Below are 11,168 nucleotides of genomic sequence, written 5' to 3'. Positions count from 1 at the left end.
AAACTCTGTTGTTTTTTTTATCACTGAGAATAAATTCCATCATATCTGCTGATTCTGGCTCAGCGTTACGCAACCGTCCCCGCTGAAAAGGCAATCAATCTGTTTCTGGTGGGGCCGCGCCGCCAAACCCGCTGCATCACAACAACCATCGCCAATCGGGCTCCAGCCTCACGCATTGCCATGGTAACTGAGCTTCCTCTGTGATGAGGAGGTGGGGACAGCTGATGGAGGAGAGCAGAACAGAGAGAGAGAGAGTGAAGAGAGGTGGAGGAGAGGCAGAATCTAAAGCTTCTCTTGGATTTTATTAAGCTGAGGGCGCTTTGAGCTTTACCGAGGGGCCGGGATGTGGTGGGGAGCCTCCGCGTGAACCGAAGAGTCTCGCCGGGATCAGGATCTGCAGCACTCCTCTCGCTCCTTTCCCTGCATGTGGATCCATCCAGCAGCCCAGAGGTAAAACATTTCTTTCACCCGAAAGATCCGCTTTGATCGAGATTTCATCCCTGCTTCCTTCTCGTGTGAAAATAAACGACACGCTGCTGCCTGTTGGACTCGGAGCGCTCTGACAGCAACCTGCAGGTGGCGGGGCTGTTGTCATCCTCTCCTGAGATGTGGCAGGTGTGTGAGGGGTGGGGGGGGGAAACAACACTCGCTTTTGACAGAATTGAAATATCTAACCGCTGCGCTTTGCAAGTCAATTTAATCTCCTCACCAGATGCAAAAACGTCTGAATTAAACTGCAATTCTGGGAGAAAAAAAAAAGTTTCCCTTTGGCAGAGTCTGAGTTAATATCAAATATATATTTCTGATTCTTTTAATTGGCTGGAATAATTGAATGAAATTATTGCTTTGAAGTTTATTTTTACTTGGCAGTGTAGCTAGCTTTCTATACATCCATAAAATGGGATTTATTTCTTCTGGTTTTTTTTAAGCAAACATACAAGGCTTTATTTTTATGTTCCTGTCAAGCAGTGAGTAATGATCTGCTGCAAACTCAGTTCAGTCCTGATGCCAAGTGTGGAAATAAATCATCAAATACTATATTTATTACTACACGGAACAGAGAGAGGACTTAGAAAACCTGCGTTTGCAGTTCCGCTTTGGGCAAGCTGGCTGCACGAGATTTGGCTGTATTTTGTAAAATCATGCAAAAAAAAAAAAATAGAAGAAAATCACCAGCCTGCCTGTCTCTCTTGGTTTACTTGTTGCATATGTTGTCTGAGTCATTCGGCCCTGCTGGCTTGTGTGTTGTGATTAACAAATGCAGAGACAAATCCAGTCAGGGGATCTTGTTAAAGCAGCACGACTCCTCCATATGCCGAGCGAGTCGACCAGATGAATCCTGGTGGTGCAGCAAACTGTGAGATCATGAATCCCACTCAGAAATCCGACTGCTGCACGTCCTGCTGCAACGTTGGAGAAAAATGGATCCCATGGAATCCAAGCAAACGTGAACAGGCTGTACTTTTATGCTTCTCAAGCGCTTTGAACATTTTTTATTTAATCATTTCCCATTTGACTTTTTTGCATTATTTTTTTCTTTGCGGCCACAAACTTCAATGTATTTCATTGGGATTTTGTGTGAGCAAAAGTAGTAGTGCATAACAGTGGGGGGAAAAAACCAAAACGACACATGGTTTTCATTTATTTTTTTGCTTTTACTCATTAAAATTTGCTAAATGCTGCAAGTCAATGACTCGATGCAGCCTGCTGGGTTTCTTTAGAAAGAAACTTTTTAAAGAAACAGTATTATTATCTGTCTGTCAGGCCAATAGAGCCATTTAAAGCATAATTAAGTTACCTCCAGCTGTTATAAAAATGCTATGTACATCAAATATGACTTAAAATAAATATGACTTTGTAATTTATCGCCTTGAAATTGGATCTCTGTCCCTTTAAAAACTCCTGCTCTTTCTGAAACTCCGCCTTCAGGAAGTGATCACAACATGGCTCCTTTATTAACCATTTAACAACATTTTTACAAGTGTTGAGAAGTAGCTCCTTTAATGAGCTCAGCTGATGTGCAGCCCCACCAGGTGTTTGCTAATTGCTGCTGGCTAGTCTGAAGGAGCTGAGAGGAGGAGCCACAGGGAAGGGCTGCTATGTGAGGCAGAAACTTGTAAACTGCACCTCCGAGGAGGAGCTTTATCCTCGGAGGTGGAGCTAGGTCCAGCCAGGCATTTTAAACAACTGAGTGGTTGCCATGGAGATTAAAGGATTCCTCAAACATGCATGAAAGACACAAAGCAACACTGCAGGTATGTTTTTGATGAGGACATAACATCATAACATGATGTAAAGCTCAAAGTCAACTTTACATAATGCTGCCCCTTTAAGCTTTTCTTTTATCTCACTATGGAAAGAATATAAGACTTTGAACCTATCAAGACATGATTGTCCCCTTAAGCTCTTAGCCTGTTGGTGCGCGCTAAGGGCTCGTGCGGTTCTATGCAGACATTAACTGCAGAGCTGTGGTCGATGTGCTGATGACGCCATTTGCGTGTTCACCCTGTGGATGCCAGTTCCTCTGAAATCTCTCGATACATTTGTCCGTTGCATGTTGTCCCTTCCAGTTGACGGTGTATGCGCTTTTCCACCACAATTGATAAAAAAGTTTGGACCGGAAGGATTTACCTTGGAATGATCAATTTGCACCTCAGCATCTCGCCAATTACCACGGACCAATCAACAAATGCAGTCTGCAGCCAATCAAATTGATCCAAAAGATGAGGATTTGCAAATGGAGATGAATCTGGCCAGGCCTGACTGGGGATGAACCGGTTAAAACCACGCCCGGTTCATCCCCAGTCAGGCTGGGACATGAATCAATCAATCAGAGCGTGAGAAGCCCACCTGAAGTACTAGAATCTGTTGATAGAAGTATTAGGCGTGCGCTTCAATTAATCTGGCTTTTATTTTGGAAGAGTTCCTGACAGAAAGCAATATAGAGTCTTACAAGCCATGTAGGGGAATGTAATGTGGAAGAAGGTTGAATTTGTCAGATGATACTAAAATGTAACTTTTTAAACTTTTTGTAAAACATTACGTGTGGCAGATAATCAACACAGCAGACCATCTTGAACACTCCATCCTTATTGAATCGTCATAGAACCAAACATATAAACATTCATCAAGATCTACAATGAACCGGTTTAGATGAAGGCATGTTCATGTCCAGAGGTAAATCTGATGGAAAATCTACTGGAAGGCTTGTAAGTTGACGTTTACGTCCTCACGACGTCTATTCTGACATAGATTCAGGTTTTCTGCAAAGAGGAATGAACAAAGAGTCGACTGCAGAGATTTATGAAGATAATAGAGATATAAGTCTTGCAGCAGAGAAAAGTGGCAATTCAAGGAATTGCCAGGTAGCAGGCTGAATCTTTTGTTGGATATTTATTTGCGTATATGCAGAGCTACATCTGTTAAAATGCCCTTGGAGTTTTTATTTTGTAGCAAATGGTTAATGAAAACCTTCTCAGAATCTAACGTTGTTAGATTTTCTCTTTGTATTAGCCCTTATTTGCAGTCCTTTACAAAAGAGCTTCTAGGAACAGATCAGTGTTTTTAATCAGAAAGTCTTAAGATGAACAAATTAACTGCCAGTTTTTTTCTGTCACACTTTTAGCTACCTTAAAAGAAGAGAAAGCTTCTAATGCACCTTATCTACCTATTTATCTGCTGAGATAGATCTCAATTTAAGATTGAGAATGTCAAATTTGAGATTCTCCAATGGAGAATTTGAGATTCTCCATGTTTATTAGTTGTTAGTTTCATTTTGGTACCTGTAGTAAGATGCACAAACTGACCTTTCATCCACAAAGTCTCTTCAAAATATTGATGACGGACATTTTAGATTTTGTTATAGCAACCTAGTTTCCAACACAACTGGCGTCCTGATCCTTCAAGATATGAATGTCTTTAAGCAGTATGTTCAAAAGAAATGTCATCTGGATATGTTAATGCATGTCAAATTATTTCTAACTAGCCAATTTCCACAAAGTCCACAAAGCTTTTAGAATATTACAGCATTTGATTAATGAACTTGAAATAATGATTTCTATTAAATTCACTGGGGATAGGTTTTTCCTAGAAGGATAGTTAAATTTCTTTCTCTGTCTTGTAGAAAAACAAATATAGGAGGAATAAGTTTTCTTATTGTTTAGGACAAAGTGGCCCGTTTCTCACAGTCAGTCTCTGATTGGCTGATCAGGCCCTTATGATGACTCCTCAGCCGGTCATGTTGTTCAGCATGAGATATAAAAACAACCAGATCATATATATATATATATATATATATATATATATATATATATATATATATATATATATATATATACACACACACACACACACACACACACACACACACACACACACACACACACACAAGTAATTCAGCAAATTACCGGTACCTTTTTTGAGTCCAGTCAGTTAACGATTAATCAATTACTAAGTTAGTTGAGAATTATTTCAATAGTCGATTCATCACAATTAATATGATTAATCGTTCAGCACCAGAAACTAGTCATATTCAAAAATAAGTATATTTACTGAAACGTTATGATTGATTGATCACACAGACTGATGTTTTCAAATTATGTTGATTATAATACACAAATGTGAGGCTGAAACAAATATTACATGGCTTGTAGAAAAATAATTTTTATTACGATTATAATAATTTTGTCAATGACAATTACTTATTGGTATTTTGGTTTTGATACATACATGCTGTCATTTTTTTTCATTTCACCTTACAGTTTTCAGATTTTGTGTTCTTGTGGAGATATTCTCATTCAGTAAGCATTGATGTTAGCATTGATGTTTCTATTCAACGAGCGCAGACAAAGCTGACTGTTTTGCCGTGAACTGACTGAATGGAGCCACACTTAGATTCTGACTGAGGGATCTTTTCTGGGCCAAGTCTTCACTACAGGAAAATGACTCCATGAGGGTGTGTGGTATTTTTCCTCAGTGCTTAGAAGCTCATTTGCATTCATGAAAAAGCTGTTTGGAAATGTGTTTCTGACTCATCATCCTCAGCCGACTGTAGTAGGTTAAATTTAAGCTTTGCCTCATTGTTGTACTAAGATGGTGTATTACAGCCAGACTAAGAGATTTTCATTGTTTTAAGTTACAAGAATAAAGTCACAGTAGTTACTAGGATGCAAACAAGTTGTAAAATGAGAGCAAAGCTTCTATTTATCAGGATCTGACGCGACTAACTTGTCTAGTCTTGCTACTGATAATTTGATCCTGATGTGTTAAAAAATGAAGTATTGACTTATTTGGAAAATTGATACCAAAGCATAACTTCACAAGATGTTCAACTTCCTCATTTTGTCTTTCAATTACTATTTGTGGTGGAATTTGTTCTCCTAATATTCGACTTTACTATTCAGACTTTACGCTCATATTATATTGACTTTGTTATATTGACTTTATAGTCGTATAGCTTTATTATACTCGGAACACTGGCTTTATTCTTGCATTATTATGACTTTATTCTTGAAATGTAAAAAAAATAAAACATTTCTTAGCCCTAATACTCTGTTGTAGTTGTACAGATTTGTTTTAACTGGAACATATTAGAAATATCAAAACAGGGTTTCCCTCAGTGTATAATAAGTCTGGTGGGCCACCAGGCTTTACTTGTTCCCCACCAGGCCTGGCATTGTTTGTTTATTTATTCCAGGTTTTATAAATGTTTGTCTTTGACTGTAGTTGGTGTTTAAGTATTATTAATGCTGTCTTCCAATAACACATAGCTACCAAGTGGTATTTTCAAATACACAGTAGGCAGCCCTACCGACGCAGTCAGCTAGTTTTATAGGAGAAACCCTGCAAATTTAAACTTAATTTGAATTTTAACTTTATTACATTTGAGACGAAGTCACCTTCTGTATCAGGTACTTTGAAGCTGATATTTTTTCTTCTGACTTTTTGAATGCCTCTGTTTGGCTGAGATTTGAAGCTAAAGATGCAGAATATGGACCTTTTCAGAATATGTTGTAAAAGTCATATTTGAAGAGAATCGTGGCCTGCTCTGTGGCCCACCTCAGCCTCTCGCCATAGAGACAGAAACAAATTAATCCAAGAAGCCTACGAGCCAAGGAGTGCCAAAATCAGTGTTCCCCACTCTTTTTACATCTGCAGCTTAAAAATAACAGTGGTGTGGGTTTTAATCCAGCTACATGAAGTAAAATGTAATTGGATTCTATGCTAATTTAATGTTATTTAAAAGAATTTTGGCTGTGAACTCTGTGGGACATGATGCTGCTAAATAACCACTACACTAAAACAGATCTGAGAGTCTCTAGTCTTTAGTAATCTACATGTGACACTGAACAAGCAGCATTGGACATCATATGTTAAAGAATATTTACTTATAGAAAGCTTCAGGATGGGGAGCGCAGACATGGCTGAATTATGAATAAATCTTGCGTAACTGTTTACTGCTGTGATTTTTAAATTACTTATCATGTGAAGTAGCGTACTGATTCAAATTCATTTCTTATTTCAAGGAAACTATTGCGAAATTGTGTTTTTTCGACATTAGCGGAACATAGACAAGGATTTACGTACATTTGCACTTGAGACACAGTTAATGATCAATAAGAAACTAACCAGAATATAAAATGTCAAAACCAAAACATGGCCACTACATCTTAGACTCCATAGTTTTCGGAATGGAAATCCAAAGATTTGGAGATGAAGAAGTTATAAATGAGTCCATAATGTCAATTGAAAAAACCCCCCAAATCATTCAGGTTTCTGTTTTCTTTGAATGCAGCTGCTGCTTACTTCATCATCTGAACCGTTGTCCATTCCAGACAAGCGGCTCCATCCGTGATACCCGATCTGCTGTCCAAACAATTTAAAAGGAGATAAACTCCTAAATTTTCGACGGATCATTAAACCCCCTACTCCTTGGCCTTCATTTGTGGTTCACACTTCACTTGGTCCGGCTCAGTCGATGGAGGCCGCCGTGTTTGATGTGCTGACTCACCGCTCGTTGAGCTGATGGAGTCAATAAAACATTAAAGTCAGTTTGCATTAAAAAAAACAACAACAACAAAAACAGGCTATAAAGACAGTGTGTTCCTCTGCGTACGTGTCGGTTGTCCCATGTTCATTCGTGTGGGTGGGGGTCTTCGTTCTCTTCAGGACTCAGTGGAAAATATTTCCTCTGATTATTCATCAGCACTCAGCCTCCGTTTGCACAGAGTCCTGGCTGGACGTTTGGGTTTTATAGAGTTAATGATTTTCAGGAGTAGTAAGAATGTTTTGTGATTTGTGGGCATCCATCTGTACCGCTTCCTCTCTGTTCACATAAATATGAACCAGATCGAGACTTTTAGACAGTGTAAACCCTTTTGGCTTGTTTAGTTGTTTTTATTCTTCTTTTTTTGTATTTTAAGTAAAATACATCCATCCCAATTGATCCCAGATATCAAACAAGTTCAGCCTGTTATTCAAATTGATTAAATTTTTACAACTGAAATGAGCAGGTCTTTAGTTGATTTTATTCGTTTCCTCATTTTGTACCCCAGCACTCTATTTCCTCCCTTTCTACTTTCATTTGTACCTGTAAATAAATAATTTCACACCCATTTACATAACCCATCATCTGATGGTTAATTTTTCTTTGCCCTATTTTTTTGAGTTATGTAGATAAATGGTCATAACAATGTGGAAATCTTCAAATTGGATTTGTATTTTATGTAAGTGTAAACTTCATTTGCACTGATTTTTGGATTTATTTCCTGATTGGGCCAGTTGATTTTTATGAATCATGATGGATTATGACCCCTGACCAAAATCCTAATAACGCCTCCTGCTGGTAGATGGTAGCATGGCAGATATGAAAAATAGTGGCTTCGCTTAGTATAAACTTGAAGTATGAAATGAGGAAAGACGACAAAGGTAAAAAACGGTTTAGAAGTAACAATCTTATGTTCTTATTCTCTGCTTGCTCTGCTCCGTCTCTCTGGTTGTTTGAATTTCTTCCTTCTGGTTTTTAGTCTCTTCAGATTCACTCTGTGGTCACTTTGTTACATTTCTAATTATTGGTTCCTGTTGTCAGTTTGCATATCAGTCTCTGTCTCCTCTGGATTTTATTCTTTTGTAGCTTTTGTCTCTTTGCTCAGTTTTAAGGTGTCTGACGGTGGTTTATGTCACCTTTTGATTTCAAGTTACTTCCTTCCATTTCTGGTCAGGTTTACGTTGTTTCTGATTTTTCTCCACTATCCACCAATAAGCCTTTTTCTGACCAGTTCTGGTTTCTCTTTTTCTTTGAGATTTTACCTATTGATTTTAGTTTTAATCAGAATTAGTAGGTCGTGACTAAAGTAGATGTACACCGATTGCTGTTTTCTGGTAAATTATCTCTCACAGATTTTTCTTTTTTTTGTTTAAGAAAACATCTAAAACTAAAAGCCCACAAATCTGATTCTCAATATGCTACTAATGTAGTGCAATTAATGCCTGTTTGTAGCCACTTAAAGCAATATTTTCATTAAATGACAAGCTGATGAAGCTTAACAAACCCTCCATGGTCTCCCACTCTACCACACAGTCATGCTTAATCATGCACAGATGAAGACACACCTTACACACACTTCCCATTAGACTCTAGTGTCCAACTCCCTCCCCTCTCAGATTTACAGCCTGCTATCATCTGCTGAAGATTAAGTTTGTGCTTCTGCATGACCTCCCTCCTCCTCAGTCTGTGATTGGCTGACCTGGTTCACATGGCAGCAGGTGGATGAACTCGGCTCAGATAGACGGGCGAGGAAGGAAGGCAGAGCTGAGAAGTTAGTGTCTTTAGATTAGCAATGGGAGTCATTAAACCGTCTCCATGGACACAGAAGAAAAACGTCTAACATGCCTGAGTTTCAGGTTAGGCTATTAACAATTATTATCCATTTATTTTTTTAAAGCAAATGTTTTTCCCCAGAACACCATTTTTATAGGCTAAGCCTTACTAAAAACAAAATGATCTTTCTTAGACTCTTAAAGGGGCAGTGTTATGTGTTTTCCAGGCACATAGTATCTATGTTAAGTATCTATGTTACCATCAGTTGTTACAAAAGTGCTCTAAATTTCAAATATGACTTAAAAGAAAGTTTACTTAGCTATTTAATGCCTTGAAATTGGGTCTCTGTCTCTTTAAGAAACTCCTGCTCTTTCTGAAGCTTTGCCTTCAAGAAGTCATCACAACATGGCTCCTGTATTAACACTTTAACAATGTTTTTACCAGCATTTCACTGAGATGTAGCTCCTATAATGAGCTCAGCAGATGCTCAGTTCTACCAGGCATTTGTTAATTGCTCATGGCTAGTCTGAAGGAGCCGAGTGGGGGAGTCATGGGAAGGGCTGCTCTGTGAGGTAGAAACGGGGCAAAGTTCAGCCAGGTGTTTTGCACAGCTGAATGATTGCCATGGAAGATTAAAGGATTTCTCAAACAAGCATGAATGAATAAAGGCAACACTCTATTTATGTTTTTGATGAGGAAATAACATTATAACATGATTTAAACTCAAAAAAGTAAAGTTTTTGCCAGTATTTATTTTGTCAGATTTCAGCTATTTTTGTTCCCCGTCTCCTCCAAAAACACACTTAAATGTTTCAAATCCAACCAGTTTTAATAGTAGATAAACATAATCTGAGTAAATACAAAATTTAAGTGTAGTTAGCAAACATTTTCATTAACTGGGTTTACCTTTCTTTTCTTTATAAATGACATCATAAAAAAATGTATTGGATTTATTCAGGTTATTTTTCTCTGGCTCTACAAAGGGGAAAAAAGAAATTTTGTAAAGAGGGAGAGATCAATTTCACAGTTATGTGTATTCCTCTAAAGTCACCATAAATCTGAGAAAATGCTGTTCGTTGTTAGCCAGTTCCTGGTGAATTTTACACACATCATGAATCCCGACGGTTTGTAAAGGCTCAGACCGTCAGGATTCCAGTATGGCAGGGCAGGGAGTGTCCGCTGTGGTTGTGTAAACAAAACATGTAATTGGATCACTGGAAAGAAAAAAGAAAAGCCGTCCTCTTAAGGATGTGATTAGTTTACACTCACCGACTGCAATAAGAGTCTAACAGCCTCTTTCTTGTCTCAGTGTCCTTTTATGTAGTCATTTACATTCAGAGATCTAAAGCACTATAAGATTGTCTGTCTGGTTTCCACATCGCAGCCACCATATTTCTAAAAATTGGAAATCGGAAAAGAGAAATGTAAACACAGACTGTTTTAGAATGAAAGAAACGACATTTTCTGTATTAGCTTTATGCTCAGTTCGTTTTCTGTTAATTACTTGGAAAATAACATAAAGAAAAGCTTAACATTAAATCAACACAGATAGCACAGGCATGTGGGTACATTTAATAAATCAAATAGCTTTCCACAGCTAATTTATTTCAGTGATTCAGTTCAGCATAGTGAAACTCATATAATGTTTGGATTCATTACACACAGTGTCAAGAGGAAAATGAGCCAACAATGCAGATGAGCTGAAGGGTGTTATTAATTCAGCTTAATTGAGTTCAGTTTATTTATGTTGTGGAAATTCACAGCACACGTTGCCTCCAGGCCATTCATTTGAATCATGGGTCAGCAGAATCTAAGTTTGGAAGCTGTTCTGAAAGAAACTGTCTGTTGTTCTTATCCTCCACCATTAAAGCTAATGTGTGTAACTTTCACAGAAATGTTTTTTTGTTTACAGATTTGTTAAAACTGTCAGCATGTCGTGACAGTATAATATGAGAGATAATCTGTGGAAAGATCGATCCCCTTCACCTCCTTCCTAAGCTATTATTGCCACCTGAAGAAATGCAACCAATCAGAGTCAGGGGGCGGGTCTTAGCGTTGTTAATCATGCTTATGTACTTTTTTATTATTATTATTAAGAGATCCCCATTACTCTAGACCACTGACTATTACCTTCCTGGGGCTCACACCACAAAAGTTACAATAAAGTTATAAAAAAATACTTTAAGGCAAAATCAAAATGGAAACAAATTTCTAATTTACGGCCTCAGCAACTTTAACATTTTACAAACATTACAAAAGGACATCACAAAATAAACAAATAATCAAAATCAAAATACAAAATTTCAACAATAAAATGTTAACGCTGCTAAACGTACTAATGGCAGGGAAA

General features: G+C 37.8%; 1 protein-coding gene across 2 annotated transcripts in view; it reads left to right on the top strand.

The window, feature by feature from the left end:
- The first annotated feature begins 248 nt into the window (after nt 1–248).
- Nucleotides 249–11,168, top strand: part of LOC106963261 (membrane-associated phosphatidylinositol transfer protein 2-like) — a 45,132-nt gene continuing 34,212 nt past the window's right edge. Inside the window, exon 1 of one of the 2 annotated variants that reach the window (XM_015058076.1) lies at nt 249–450. The gene's annotated coding sequence lies outside the window, so the exon portion shown is untranslated. The remainder of the gene's footprint in view (nt 451–11,168) is intronic. The other variant, XM_015058077.1, reaches the window with a different exon arrangement.

This window comes from Poecilia latipinna, unplaced genomic scaffold (assembly GCF_001443285.1).
Source record: "Poecilia latipinna isolate Pla-1442-1.1 unplaced genomic scaffold, P_latipinna-1.0 Scaffold1515, whole genome shotgun sequence".
Taxonomy (NCBI): Eukaryota; Metazoa; Chordata; class Actinopteri; order Cyprinodontiformes; family Poeciliidae; genus Poecilia; species Poecilia latipinna.
Note: the sequence above shows the minus strand (reverse complement) of the source record. Positions and strands in the feature narration are given on the sequence as shown.